Genomic DNA, 15,135 nt, shown 5'->3' on the forward strand with positions numbered 1-15,135 from the left:
ACATCCTCGCATGACCACACCTATTCCATTGACAAAGAAAACTAGTAATATGATTTGTATGTGTAGGTAATCCTATCTCTATGGTGGGTATACCCTACGAAACATCGATTCTTTATTATCGGATAATCATCGAGTTCGAAATCGTCAATATCGAAAGGAGATATTGCAACTCATAATATGCAACACATAATACAGATATAATGAATAACTGGTTGCCACTAGGTGAATATTGAATTGAAAGCTTTCGTGTTAATGAATAAAAAGAATAAAAAATAGAGGAGAGTTACTGTCAAAAATAAATTTATATTTAACTAAAGTGACAAAATCCCACCATAAAAACTAGGTTAAAAGGGTACATAATAATAATCTTGTTGTATAAGTATGAAACTATTTGTACTGCAGTTTTAGGCCCATTAACAAACAACCTTAAAAGTTTAGTGACAATATAGAATTTCTAACTAAAGAAACAGGTACAACCATAGACAAAGTAATATAACTATATCTATAAGTACAACATACCTAATCCAAATTTTGCATTTCAACATGTTTCATAACTGCCTAAATAATAATTATTTCTTTTCAAATATAAAGTGGATATATGAATTTTTGTATTTTTGAAGCATCTGTAAGACAATTAGCATATGATTAATTTCTCAAGTTAGCGTAAAAATTAAAATTGGATATTATCTTTTAACCTGTATCATGTAAAATAAAAAAAATTGAACAACTGTTTTTTAATACAAACTGTATCAGTTGTTTGCAAGAAAAGAAATCAAATAACATATACAGATAAATATGACCGAATTACAAAATTACCTACATTATTCTAATTGCAACTAAAGGCTTTGAGTTTATAACTTTCCGTGTAGTCGTTTAATATTTGAAACAAATGTAGAATATCTTCTTTATTTAACCAACTGCTTACACGTCCAAACGACGGTTTTAAATATTGATATTGAAGACGACGATAGTGACCTATACCTACATAGAGATCGCCGTTCATAGTTGATTTGGTTTTCAATAGAAATATCGAAACTGGAGTACATAGGTACTTATCAGCACTGTTGTTCACGGTCGTGCATTTATTTATTAGTATTTTTTTAATATTCAGATTAATGTTCCTCGGGTGTACAATTTTAAGTTAGTAATTTAATTGAAACAATTAGTTATTGGTAATTTGTTTTAATGGGGCTGGAACATGTGAGTACAAATTTATTATATGCCATCTATCCGTAACTTATTTTTTAAAACTATATAGGGTCTAAAGAGTTTTTTTCCTTCGTAACTTAATTTTTGAATAACGTTTTCCCTTACTAAAAACCGATGTACCCATCGATGTTAAGTCCACGTGTGCAATTATTATTCCTGACCTTTTACCATTTATCGAGTAGCTTCTTAATATCATTCATATATACTGTGTCTCCTGATAGGTGGAACCACTCTCGATTTAAATGAGTCCAATCCTGCTTGGCTAAAGCCTAATTTCTAGCATACTGTTAATATTGAAAAATTAAAAAAAAAATTCAGAAACTTTGTTTTTCTTGATTGTAAAGTGTCTTTTTTGTGGTAAATACGACAAAAAGTTATTGAAATAAGTTTTTCAGAATCAACATTTTGATATGTACTTCAAAATTATCGGTCCACTATAACTTTTTATGTTTGTTTCACAAATCAAAAACTAATATTTGTACATAACAATATTAATCTGTTGTAATTAACTCCTAATGACTTTGGGTGTATGGAACTATGAATTTTATGTATTCGGAAAACTACATAAACTGAGCTCAGTGAAAACGGGCCACCCCAAATATTTACGAAATCAGTTGTTACTAATTATTGAATAAAAATTTCGACTACTTCGTTTATTGTGATTTAAAACGTTTTTGCGTTGTAACATTTCAAGTGATTTCAAGTTTTAGACGTATCGTTGTACTAAAGTGGCCTCCATAGAGTTGAATTTAGTTCTTGACAATGGATGAAAAATATCGGAGAACGAGTCTTTCACTTGGTGGTATATGATATCCGGTGAATATAGGAAATGCAATAGATATTATTAAATAGTCTTCTTTTCAATGGCGCATTATATTGGACGTCACACCGAACAAGTTTGAACCCGCACGTACCTTTGCTATGCGTGACCTTACGCGTAAATGCAAAACGGTACGTAGTGTAGGGGTGCTTCATTTTTTCGATTAATGAATTGCGATAAGAAAGAAAAACTTATGGAATTTGTGCGTGAATATGAATATCCAAAATGGTAAGAGTACAAAAATGTATGTTTATTGTGAGAGAAACTTGGAGCTACACTTATAATACAAGACATATACTTATTTAGCAATTTAAATATGTAACAAACTTTTCTATAATAGTAAATGCATCATTAGGTGACCTTGTATTAGTTCGTCTAATATATATTGATGCACTTTATTCCATGTTTGTTTGACTTGTTTCAATATCCTGCATAATAATATCACCGTGTTTAATTCTTACATAATTATGTATAGAACATGCTACCTTTGTAAGGAGAATAGCCTTTTCAATATGGCATGCTATAGCTCTATGGAAAATCCTTCATTTTGCAGTTAATATACCAAAAACGACGGGCACTGCATAATATGTAGTTATAATTTATTTTTCTCGTATCATGTAATAAGGTATAGCTCTAGGAAATGGTCGCATTAAGGAGGTCAGTAATGCGAAACCTTCATCGCCAATAAGCACGTACGGAAGTTCAGTAAATAGTGACAATAAAATTCAGAATTTTCAAAGATGTGGCTGTCACTGTGTCGGCCCTAACCATCAACATCTATCATAGTAAAACAATCGAGAAATTATTTCAAAATGAGTCAGTTAAAGTTATTTTAAACCAATTTCTAGTCTTTCTCTTGTTACACCACATTTCTGTAGTTGCTGTTCAGTATAAATATATGTTCTTTCACTAAATCAATTCTTCCAAAAAACTTCTTAATATTTGTGGAGATACAAGTAAAATTCAATTCAATATACAGAAGGAAATCACAATATGGTACCAAACTATAGGAAATAATAATAGCAAAATTAAACCAGTAGACAGCATGCCCGGAATTAAATATCATTATTAGAAGGTATTTTCCAGTAAATATGCCCTCAAATTATTGCGGAATCCAGGAAAAGAATGTATCCAATTTGCTTTCAATTGGCAAGTGATTGTGCATTTTTTGCAATGTAAAATATTGAGCCCATAACTAATTCTGAACGTGTAGTAGGTAGGTGAAGGTCATGCTCCGTGGTTTCAAAGATGAATAAGGAACGAAGAGTCAGAATTCTTAATCTTTTAAAGAAATCCCTGCTGTTAGCCCTGATGTTTAGTCCGAGTAAATATCTAACAGTTATCTTTTGTAGATTGAAGATTCGCTTAAATTGAGTCGCAGCACACGTACCCTAGAAGGGAAGGGCACATCGTAGATGCGACTCAATAAGGGAATTTTTTTTCTTCTAGTGCCTGCTTCATAATGAAGGTTGACAATCATCCTTTGGAATTCCTCACGATCGTCAGTCATGCGTATTAGATTTACGACATCACGTACATGGAACCAATCTCGGAGGTTTTTCAACCATGAAAATCTTTTTCTACTCAGGCCACGCCTGCCTTCTATCTTCCCTTCCATGATCAGCTGTAACAAGGCATATTTTTGATTTCTAAAAATGTGGTTAAAGTAGGAAGCTCTTCTTCTCTTTACAATGGTTAATAGTTCTCGTTCTCTGTTCATTCGTCTTAGCACCTCGTCGCTGGTCACCCGAACCATCCTGGTATTTTAAGGATCCGTCTAAAGAGCCACATTTCAAAAGCTTCCACCTTACGCATGCTGGAGACCTTCAAAGTCCAGCTCTCAACACCATAAAGTAGGGTAGTCAAAACATAGCATTGTGTTATTCTCCAGCGTGTTCTCAGGTTAAGGTAATTACTTGTGAGAAGCGACTTTAATTTAAGAAACGTGCTCCTGGCTATCTCTATTCTTGTCTTAATTTCCTCATCTGGGTCCCACTCGTTATCAGCCAGCTTCCCAAATACTTGAAACAGTGTATTCTCTCTATGGGTTGGTTATTAATTGACAGCGACACATTATTAATACTAGTTTTCGATATTACCATGAATTTCGTTTTACTATGGTTCATTTTAAGTCCGTAATTTTCACTGATAGTATTTACTCCCCTAATAAGGGCATAATAGACTATCAAGGAGATGGATAAGTTAAGTTCTTTGGAAACAGATCTCAGGAGGAACTTAATTTTTTTGATAAGGCGGCAATATTTCAAAGAATTTTTCACAACAAACCTTTAGAATTTTACAGAAACGTGGAGACAGAGAAGATTAGAATCTCATTATGATTTAAGGGTGATTAGGTCACTAGATATGGTCCTATGAAGTACTATGAAATCAAGGTTGTTTCAAGAGAAACTAGTATCGTCTGCAAAAAGACACATTTTACTACTGATGACTAGATAGGCGATGTCGTTTACGAGTATAAACAGAAGAAATAAAATAGTGCCTAGTACAGAGCCTTGGGGCCTCCATATTTTATTTGATTGCCTGAAGACATCGTTGTATCAATTTTTACAAGCTGACTTTTGTTGGTAAGGTATGATTTGAACTAAGAGAGAGGTGTTCCTCAGAAACCGAAGTACTACAATTTGTTAATTAAAATATTATGATTAACACAATCGAAAGCCTTAGAAAAATCACAAAAAGTTGTTGCAGTGGAGTGATGGCTGTTTAGGCTAGAGTAGACATTATTTAGGAGGGACAATATAGCATCATTTGTGCATTTAATGTGCAATCGGGTAGACTCAAAAACATTTTTAAGTCCATTAGTTCCAGATGAGTATTTATTTTCGATGTCATTAATTGTACTGCGAAGCACTGTTAAAACTACAGACTTTTTCCACGTCAGTCGAACTACTTGGTCTATTTATCCAATTTTTGTCAGACATTGTGAACAACATAAGTGTCACAAACAGTAAAATAAAATATGGTTGCCGCAGCTCGGTACGTAGGGTCTACGTTGCATACTCATCTCGAATGAGAACGTAGACGTATGCGTAACCCGGTGTGACATCTGTCACACATATCTTTTCGGTGTGCACCAGGCCTTAATAGAAAATATCACTTAGAAATCGAAGCGCGATTATAAACATAGTTATAACACATATCCTCAAAATTTGTCAGACTGTTTTTCTTTAGGGGACTTAATTCTAGAAAACAGAAATTTTCATAAATTGATAATTTATGCAAGTACTTACTATAAATGATATTCCGTCTTCCCGTACGTAATTATTAAAACAAAAAGGCAGTATTTCAAAAAAGTTACTGTTGTTAGGTGCTAGAAATCATCGGACATTTCTTTATTGACGTCAAATCAGCATCCTTATCTACTTACAAATTGTCCAAACATTTATTGACGAATTTTCTTTAAACATTCGGCAAACTCATTTCTTTCAATATAACGGCTACCCTGTCCATTCTACACAAAAGATTACTGATTGGCTAAAGAATCAGTTTGATGAAAGATGGTTTAGGAAAATAGTATGAAACGTTGGCTTGCTATATCCCCACACCTTACAATAATGGATTTTTTGTATGGGGAAAAGTAAAACAAAACAAGAGCACATTCCGAATAATAGTGAAGTATCAAAAAAATACAACGTGCAGTTCGACCTATTACAAATGTGAATTTTCTATTATGATAAAAAGTGAAAATCATAATTGACAACTGATTAAGAAATTTTTCCCAATAAATTTTTAAATATTTGTCACACAAAAATTTTACTCTACAGAAAAATAGGTGTTTGGGAATATTTCCAAGACATATTTGATTTTTCAAAATTTGAATTGTTAGAAATTATTCTAGAAGGGTTAAACCTTTTATTATCTCTTTCATCTATTTGGAGACTTCTGTGATGGAAGACTTGACGACAAGATTTTCGACGTCTCTTTTATTTTCGAAAAGAATTATAATCAGATGGTGCAAAATCGGTGATATAGGGTGGGTGCATTGAAACTTTTTAAGCTAGTCAATTTTGGGCGAGTGTTGAATGAAATATGTGCAATCCAGTGTTGTCGTGACAGAACAAAACTTCCTTTCTTTTAACATACTCCAGGCGCTTCTTTTGAATTTTCGTTTGACCAGGTTAAAGACTTCATTTCACTTCTACATAATGTCTTCCAGTACCACGATACACACCGGATCACCGCAATGTTTTCATATTTTTCATATTTCTAGAAACATGTTTTTGAATGTTCAGGAATACCTCATATCAATAAACTAAACACTCTGGAATTGTTTGGTATAATTTGGAAAATAGTGAACCATTTGACATTGTTTTTTGACTTTCGAAGTATCTAAATGAAATAATTTTTTCGTTGATTATACGTGAGGTTAGGTTAATGGACAGTTTTTCAACTGCTTCAAAGAAACGAAAGAGTTTTGCTCGATGAAGTGTTCTCTCAGTATGCAAAAAAATAAAGATACTCATAAGATAAATTGATAAGCATCAATTTAAAATGTTCATTTACACTAGTTAGTGCTGAAAACTAGTAAAAGTCTAACTAATTACATGTTTTATTAAAAATTTATTAACACGTTGAGCACCAACCAATTTTTATAAACTTTTTTCCCTTATAGGATGTGGATCATAGGAAAAATGAAGTAAAAATTTATTTGAAATAAAAAGTACGAAAAATGATAATCTTTGTGTGGGTCCATGGGCCCACTTGCACTTTTTTTTCGAAATAAATTTTGTCATTATATTTCTTTGAAGTTACATCTATTTGCAATATGGACAAAAAAATTTTGTTCGCTTCTTGATCCTTTGAATTTATGCTTTTATGTAGAGTGTACAAAAATGTACAATGTGTTTTAAAGAATATTGTATGAGAAACATGTTGAGAAACGTGTTGAAACATTTAGAAATGTGTGTGTCTCATTTATACTTGAGTTCTTTCTCAAGGATTGGCAATACTAGTTTGATTTATGACTCATCCAAATTTTGGATAGTCGTCACAATAACATATTATTTTTCCCTTGGGCCCGGAAGATTTCAAATAAAATACGCCGAGTGGTCCATAGGACCGCTCTGGGCTATGGGGAAAGTTGAGTTGAGGGCCTATGGACCGCACTGGGGCTCAATATAAACTTTAGAGCATTTCACCAGAATAGAAAAACCAAAAAGATTGTCGTTTCAATTAAAAATTAAATTTACAGTAACAATTTACCTTTGTATTTTTCTTAGATCTCTGGTAAGTATCAAACAGTATTCTTTAGATTTCAATTCCTCCAGTTCTTTTTGAACTTGTTGTTGACATTTTTTTATAATCTTAATTCTGTTTTCGATGAACTCTAACTCTGACGATATTAAAATCAGACCCATATTCTTCCAAGCAAGTACAGAATAAAATTTGGTATATCATATAATATATTTGAAAAATGAATAAAAATCACATCGTTCAAAAAGATTTGACAAAATATTGACTGATGATTTTTTGGTTATGATACACGTAAAATCATCCTGTAAAGGTACGTTTCGATGGTTGTTTTGAGCTGTTATAAAAAACAACAGCTGGTTTGTTTGTTGCCAGACTATATTAGTAAAATGAACAGAATCAGAAAAAATTAGCTTCATCCACGGGCATTGTCATTTTGGAATAACAAAATTTATCTATGTTTATGAATGTGTTTATCAAACCATTTTTAATAACTCGGAAAATATTTAAACTTACCATGATAAATAATTCGGCATGGGAGACAGAATGTTTATAAATATGTCCATTTTCATTTTTCCAATTTGGTAATCTATTGGGGTTAGTAGTATGTGGGAACTCACATTTCTTGAACGGCAATAACCTTCCATTTTGTTTCATGAGACGACATCTTATGAAAAAATTATTGAAATCCTTTATATCAAACATAGCAAACATCTACTATTACTGTCAAATGTTGGTGACGTTGCTAATTAGTAACTAAAACATGTAATAAATACTTACTCAATAAAAATATTATTTTTTTATCAAATTAACAACCCGTTGTATTCGTTTGAGTAGATATAATTGAATTTTGTATCAGTGACAACATCCGTGTGACACTGGCCATATTTGGCACCATTTACACAGACCTGTTTTAAACACGCATAACTATACAGAGTGTCGTATAAAGTGTCCCGCCTATAGGATAGGTAAAACTGAAAAATAATTGGGTTTCGCCGAAACTACTGGCAACATTGTAATAAAATTTTATATGATTATCTTTTGGAAGCTAATGCATCACAAGAAATTTTTTCTGACTTTCATAGAGGGCGATAGTTACACGCATCGTATAAAGTAGTTTGAACATAACTTTTGTAGGTTAGATTTACTAATAGGAACTGCAAGTGAACAAAATAATTCCATTTGATACCAAAAAGGTACTCTTGGTAAAACTTGATACTGCGAACCGTTTTCGATAAATTTTTATTTGAAAATTATAAGGTAATAACTGATGCTGATATAAAGTCATGATAAAATTATTTACTAATCAAAATAGAAAATAAAAATAAAGTCTTGGAACATAAAATAAATTTCAATTGGAGTAAGTATTCAAAATGTCCGTTTTCACGATTAAACAAATTTTCTATTTATCTTCTAAACGGTTGGGGATCGGCTATGAGATCATGAAAGTGAAATTGCATTCTGTCTTTCAATTTTTGACGTGAATTTACCTCTGTAGCATAGATTTTTTCATTAAGATACGATCAAACTGTTAGTCTTAAAATCATATGACCGAGAAAGCCATTAAATCGAAGCTTCTGCATCTCTATCAATCCATCGATTATGAAAATTGTTACTAAATCAATTACGACACATCTAAAATATATTCTTTATTAATGGATCTTATTCTTCTTGGCATACCAGAATAATAAAATGAATATTAATGATAGAGAGAACGGCATTTATGTGGAATAGTACTATTGGAAAATAGAGACAGAGCATCGGTTCACCAGTATCTACCTCTCTCTACTCGCCATTGAAATCGAAACTCTCTAGTCAGCCACTTTGCCGTTTCTACTAGTCGAAATTGTGACCTTAAGGAGATCCATCCAATCAGCGTGGAGTAGTGAGAAATAGATATTTGGGTTCTGATATTCTATCTCTTAACGCTATGTCCAGAATTCATTTTTTATTTGGTCTCACTTCCCCAGATTCCGAACGACGTCGATCAATTGCTCTTAATGTATTTTCACTTGGTGAGTTTCTTCAGAAAACTTTTCTATATCATGCGTATCATAGTTGTAATCAAGTTTCCTAAACACTCTCCTAAGATTCATAAAATGTCGGTGTATTCAACATTTGAGGTAATTTTGATTAAAAATTTTATATGTAGTAAGGCTCTAAAAATCTAATTATCTTTGACTTATCTTCATAACTTCTAATAAATGACTTTTTCCCTGGAAGCCTGTAGATTACAAATACTTCATCATTTTATTACATACACTCTTATACATAAAAATAGACTGTACCACCCGTAACGCCAATAATAATAGATCTTGACAATTCCAACATTTGTTATCAATATTTAGTAACTTCCCGTAACAAATCAACCTATTCCCGATGACAATACTTGCAACAATTGAAAAATCTACGAATTAATTGACCAATTAGTGGTAATTAATTGAGTTAATATTTCATGTGAAGAAATTTGGTTATGATTTCACCACTAGACAATTATACTTTCTATATTGACTTCAAAATTTCGGTTATATCATTTTCAATAGTTACTTTTGATTAAGTATTTATAATTGATTCTTCGAGCTGATTATTTCCAAAAATCGCATACGTTGCACTAAGCCGAGTACGATCCCTAGATGTATTAAGAATATGAATACAAGAAGTGGATTTCAGACAAATGACGGACAAGACATGAACAACTAAATTTAGTGCTCTGTTCGAAGTCATCAGTCTCTTCAAGGGGTATCGTCTGAAGTACATCAAAGACGTCTCCTCAATGGTCAAGTTCATTGCTTTTTCTTTATAGAACTAATTATTCACTCTAACGGCTGCTTCAAAGGCATTCACTCGTGTAAAACTGCCGTTGTCTTAGATCTTGAGTAGTATTTCTGGATTGCAGGATTTCGTTTGTTCGATCTTCTTTTCTTCTACTAGAATATCTTTTGTTCTCGATATCCCGATTTTAGAGATGATATTTATTTTCTACGGCAGCGACAATGTCAGTTTTCAATGATAAAATTCCAGCACAAATGTTGCTCTTCATGATCGAAATTTTGTCATCCACAAGTGACAAGATCAAAGTGAAGGACTAGTCTTTGAATAAATAAGTTTCTGGATCAACTCCATCACTTATCAGTGTCACTTTGAGTCTTTCTACTAATTCGCTCTTCTTACCGGACGTTTCCAGCTTGCGAATCTCCAGTCCGGCATTCAGTTCCGTCACTTTCAGGTCACTAAGTCTCTTGGCCATGTTTATCTCCCAATTTATTTACAATACCCCACACCTGATACCAATATAATGTTTTTCTTATTTATTAATATGATTTCTATTCGTGGGGTTAATGAATAAACACGAATACGTTCTAAATTTATTTCTATATTCTATACACCTCATTTAACTAACTTATAATAATTCACTTCTCACTATCACTTAACTAACTTAAATAATTTATTTAAATTCTTCGATTGCTTTGCTAATTCGCTCTGTTCACTACGACTATTTATTATAATCTAAACTAACTGCGCTACACAAAATCATGTAAGGAGAGGGTCTAACTACTGACTAGTTTCGACGTTATTACGTCTCATTAGAGCAGTTCAACACCCCTCGTTCGGGCTTAAGACCCGAACTGAAGATAACGTCGCGTTCGTTGGGAAATGTTTAATTACATGTACCAAATGCGACGCTCTCTAACGTCTTCAGTTCGGGTCCTTTATTTTGATACATTTTGCACACCTCTTTCTTCAATTTCTTATTTCTTAGACCTTTTGATATATTAATGCATCTAAATGTTCTTGATTTTAGGTCTCTTCTGTTTTAAAATGTTTTATGTTTTGATGGTTCGTTTCTGCATTGAAAGAAAATAATTATCTGGAAAAAATTATAAATAACATATTCAAGAAAAGGATAAATATATATTACAATCAATTAAAGAACAAAACAGAAACGAAACATCAAAACATGAAACATTTTTCCTTACCATATGTACAAGGACTTTCTCAACAATTATCGAATTATTTCAATAAATATGATATTAGTATAAGTCATAAAGGACATAATACAAGTACATTATTCAAATATTTCACTAAATGAAAATCTAAAACACCAAAAAACAAAAGAAGTAATATTATATATCAAGTGCCTTGTAATAATTGGAAGTTATTTAAGAGAAATACTATAAATAAACCGCTTGCTATAAAACAGCTTGAGTTCAAACGAATTCCGCAATGAATAAAAAATATGCGCCTTCGCCGAAATTTAAAATTCCATTGTAACCAAGCAGGGACAGCTTAGGGATCCATTTCGCTAACTTGTTCGTAACAGTATTGTTATAATAAATTTTTATTTTTCCACTTTATTATTACTTCTGACATCATATGTACCAGCCTTGTCTGCTGCGTCCCCTACCTCGTCCTTGTGTTCTTCTTTATTAAAAAAAATGTACGTTAAGAAGTATTTTCAGTTATGTACCTACTATTAGTTCAAGTAGTTTATTAAAAAAATGTACATTAAGCAGTATTTTTAGTTATGTACCTATGTACATACTTGTGGACCATATTGTTCATGAATTTATTACATGAATTTAAATTATTTAATTATTAACCATGCGAACCACAATTCTTTTAAAAATTATTTCCATTGAGATGGGAGTTCCCAAATATCGTAGAAAAGTGTAAACGCATAATTGGTTACCCAACTATTTTATAATTGACTTCCAAGTAACGAAAATACCTGAGGATGATAATCAATTCTGATATGTTTGTCGAAGCACGATTTAAAAGCTTGTTGAATTTACCGGTTATTACTTTATAATAAAGTATTGTAGTTAGATTTGCGCTGTGTTGATTGTGATTATTGTTGTAGTTACTGACAGTACATGAAATCTTCTTCTATTTGATTTATAAGTAAGTACTTTGATTTATATACACACGGGGATTAAATATACAGCTCACTACAATAATTTTATTCCTAGATAAAATAATCCCTATATAGATCGTTTGTTTATTTCTTGATAAAACGTTTTAGTTTTAGTTCTTTTTTGATAGAAAATTAGTTTAAAGAAGCCAGTAAAAATTGTTCCGAGCTATTTCGGTCTTTATCAAAGTATGACTTGACAATGATAATTTGCAGAACAATATCAATATAAAAGTGTGTTTCAACCACAAAAAGAAGTTTTTCTTAGTTGTTACATTTTCAAAAATATATAGCAGCCATTAATTATTCGTAATTGCATCAAAATAGTTCCTTTTTATCATTTACAGCTTTCTTTTGTATGTGAACCATTTCTAAAAATTCTCTTTTTCTTGTATTTGATTCCTTTTCAATAATTTTTCATGGTTTATTTATGCAGATTTAGTTTTATCGTATTGATGACCTTTCAATCTATTTTCTAAATACTGAAATATCTGTCCTATGTACCCAGCGTCAAAATCATTACAATATACTAGATTCTTGATTTTTAATATTAATTCTGTTGTTTTTGGGTGTTTTAGATTTTAGTTTAATAAAATATGTATATAATGTGTTATATCCTCTACGACTTATACCAATATCAATTTTATAGAAATAATTTGATAGTTGTTGGAAATCTCCTTATAAATAAGGCAAGGAAAAATGTTTTATGCTTTGATATTTAGTTTCCGTTTTGTTCCTCAATTGATTCTAGTATCTTTTAATCATTTTGTTGAATGTGATATTAATCAGTTTTTCAGGATAATTATTTTCTTTCAATGCTGTTACTGCTTTTTGAATAGCTAAGCATCTAAATACAGGATCTGATAGTTGAATAATTTTACGCAAAAAAATCACAAAGTTTGTAGATTTTCAAAATGCAATAACATCCAAAATAACAAACTTTAAAGATTCTTTTCATTTCCGAAAATTTGCAACTTTATTGTTTGAATTTGCACCGCCGAAAAAATGCGATAATTTATAACGGTTTTTTCATAATTATTGTAAAACACGATCTTGGGATCACTCTCTCGAAAGTGGCTGTTACATTGTCGTCGGTGGAGGTCCGGCGATAGGTTTTTGATTTGGCTCATATTGCTTGAATAATTTTTTTACAGTTTCGGAATTTATGAAGAATAATATGAAACGATAATTTTTTATTTAAAGTTTCCCCACACATATTAATAAATGAAGTACGTAAAGATTTGTTTGACATAGTCATAATCGGCTTGCTAAGCAATTAAACTACTACTAAATTGAAAGTCACATGAATGTTATTGGATGGATCCCAAAAGGCAGTCAAGAAAACTTTGAGCCTAGCTGTGTTGCACAGTCACTGATAGATGTATTTATTGTTAAAAATGCGGATGAATTGCGATTTTATTTAATTGTTTAGAATCGAGAAAACAATTTTATTTTCTATAGATCAATACATCAGTCGAATTACCACATTCATATTCATTTTTCACCACCAATCAGGAACACATTTTTCAACTTTTTTCCAAAGCAAAATGAATATTTTAAAAGAAACTCTTGTCACTTGGTAGTTTGTGGTAACAGTTTTTATTCTACCTATGAACAATCACATTTAGTTTCATAATCTATACCAATAAAATAATTATTCCAATTAGAAAACTACATTAAACATTTAACTTTACATTGAAGCAAAAATATTATCTATTTAGGAACTCTCGGTTGTCATTTGGTAACAGCAATAATAACATAAAGAGACATTATTCAGTCGTATCAAATAACAAAGTAAGATACTATTCAAACCACTTTTCTAACTAGCTATAGGACTAGTACTTTTTCGGTTTCAAAAACATGTTTGATGAATCACAATCAATAAAAATAATTGAAAATAAAACAATAAAAAAATTTAATCACAAGTAATAAGGTACTAATTAGAATGTTCATCATTAGTAGCATATTTGGGACACAAAATCATTTTTTGTTCTCCACACAAACTGCTGTTGCATTTTGTTACCCTTTCTGTTCTTTGGAGGATTACAATAACTGCACCTTCTTCTTTTCTGCTCTAGATTACTTGTTGGTGCAGTAGCTAAACGATTGTGGCGGTTCCTTGCCCAAAATGGCTCCTATTGCGAATCGTGATTCTCTCGAAATGCGTTGATTCTCCAAACGTTGATTCATATATGGTTCAGTCAGTCCAAAAGCAAGGCACGTGCGTGAACTGAGAATTCCTCACAATCTGAGTTCCATTTGAATATTACAAATGCATTTACACCTGCCATGTCGAGCATTCCAAAAAAATATCTGATGGGTCATCCCCTGCTCTTCCTTTTTGTTGTTTTATCATGGCAAAGTTTGTTTGATACATCTACACTACCGTTTGTTGAGTTATAAAACTCAATTATCTCCGGTTTTCCTAAGTCACCGTTCCCTTCCCCCCTTTAGTGCATCATTGACAGAAGCAGAACCTTTTTTTATTTTTGGCGTATCAGCAAGAATCATTTTGTTATCTTGGTACAGGTATCTGTGGTTTATTTTACGAAGGAAGTTATCAGTGTTTACATTCCTATTAGTTCCTATCATTGTTGAGGTAAGCTTCAGAACATATTGAGCAGGATTTGGCTAATCACCTTTCTTATTCATTATCTTATTTCCACTACTATAGGCTTGAAAACTAGCTCCAGTTAGTGAAATATTACTTAGCAGAACAGTGTATATAGTTCCGAGAGTTCCTCGAGGCCGACTGATAGGGTTCCTTTAGCTCTCGTACTACAAATAGTTGGTGGAGGAATGAGGCACTCAATATGGAAGGAAATAGGTCGGATGTGACTCCCACCTTAGAGTTAGAGGATTAAAGCATACAATTTTTGTTAAAAAAATGTTGATATGTACAATAAATTTCTGATTTTCGGTATTGAAAAATGAATATTTAAATTTCCCATGGTAGAATGAAGTGAAATAATAAAGTTTATTT

The 15,135-nt window shown here is 31.8% G+C and overlaps 1 protein-coding gene across 5 annotated transcripts in view; it reads left to right on the plus strand.

Annotated features, from left to right (window-relative positions):
• The first annotated feature begins 979 nt into the window (after window positions 1-979).
• Window positions 980-15,135, plus strand: part of LOC130440921 (calcium release-activated calcium channel protein 1-like) — a 57,280-nt gene continuing 43,124 nt past the window's right edge. Inside the window, exons 1-2 of one of the 5 annotated variants that reach the window (XM_056774294.1) lie at window positions 980-1,048; window positions 1,112-1,200. The gene's annotated coding sequence lies outside the window, so the exon portion shown is untranslated. Of the gene's footprint in view, window positions 1,201-12,028; window positions 12,143-15,135 lie in introns of those variants that run through there. The other 4 variants (XM_056774296.1, XM_056774293.1, XM_056774295.1 and 1 more) reach the window with 4 other exon arrangements.

Source organism: Diorhabda sublineata, chromosome 3 (genome assembly GCF_026230105.1).
Source record: "Diorhabda sublineata isolate icDioSubl1.1 chromosome 3, icDioSubl1.1, whole genome shotgun sequence".
In the NCBI taxonomy this organism is placed as follows: Eukaryota; Metazoa; Arthropoda; class Insecta; order Coleoptera; family Chrysomelidae; genus Diorhabda; species Diorhabda sublineata.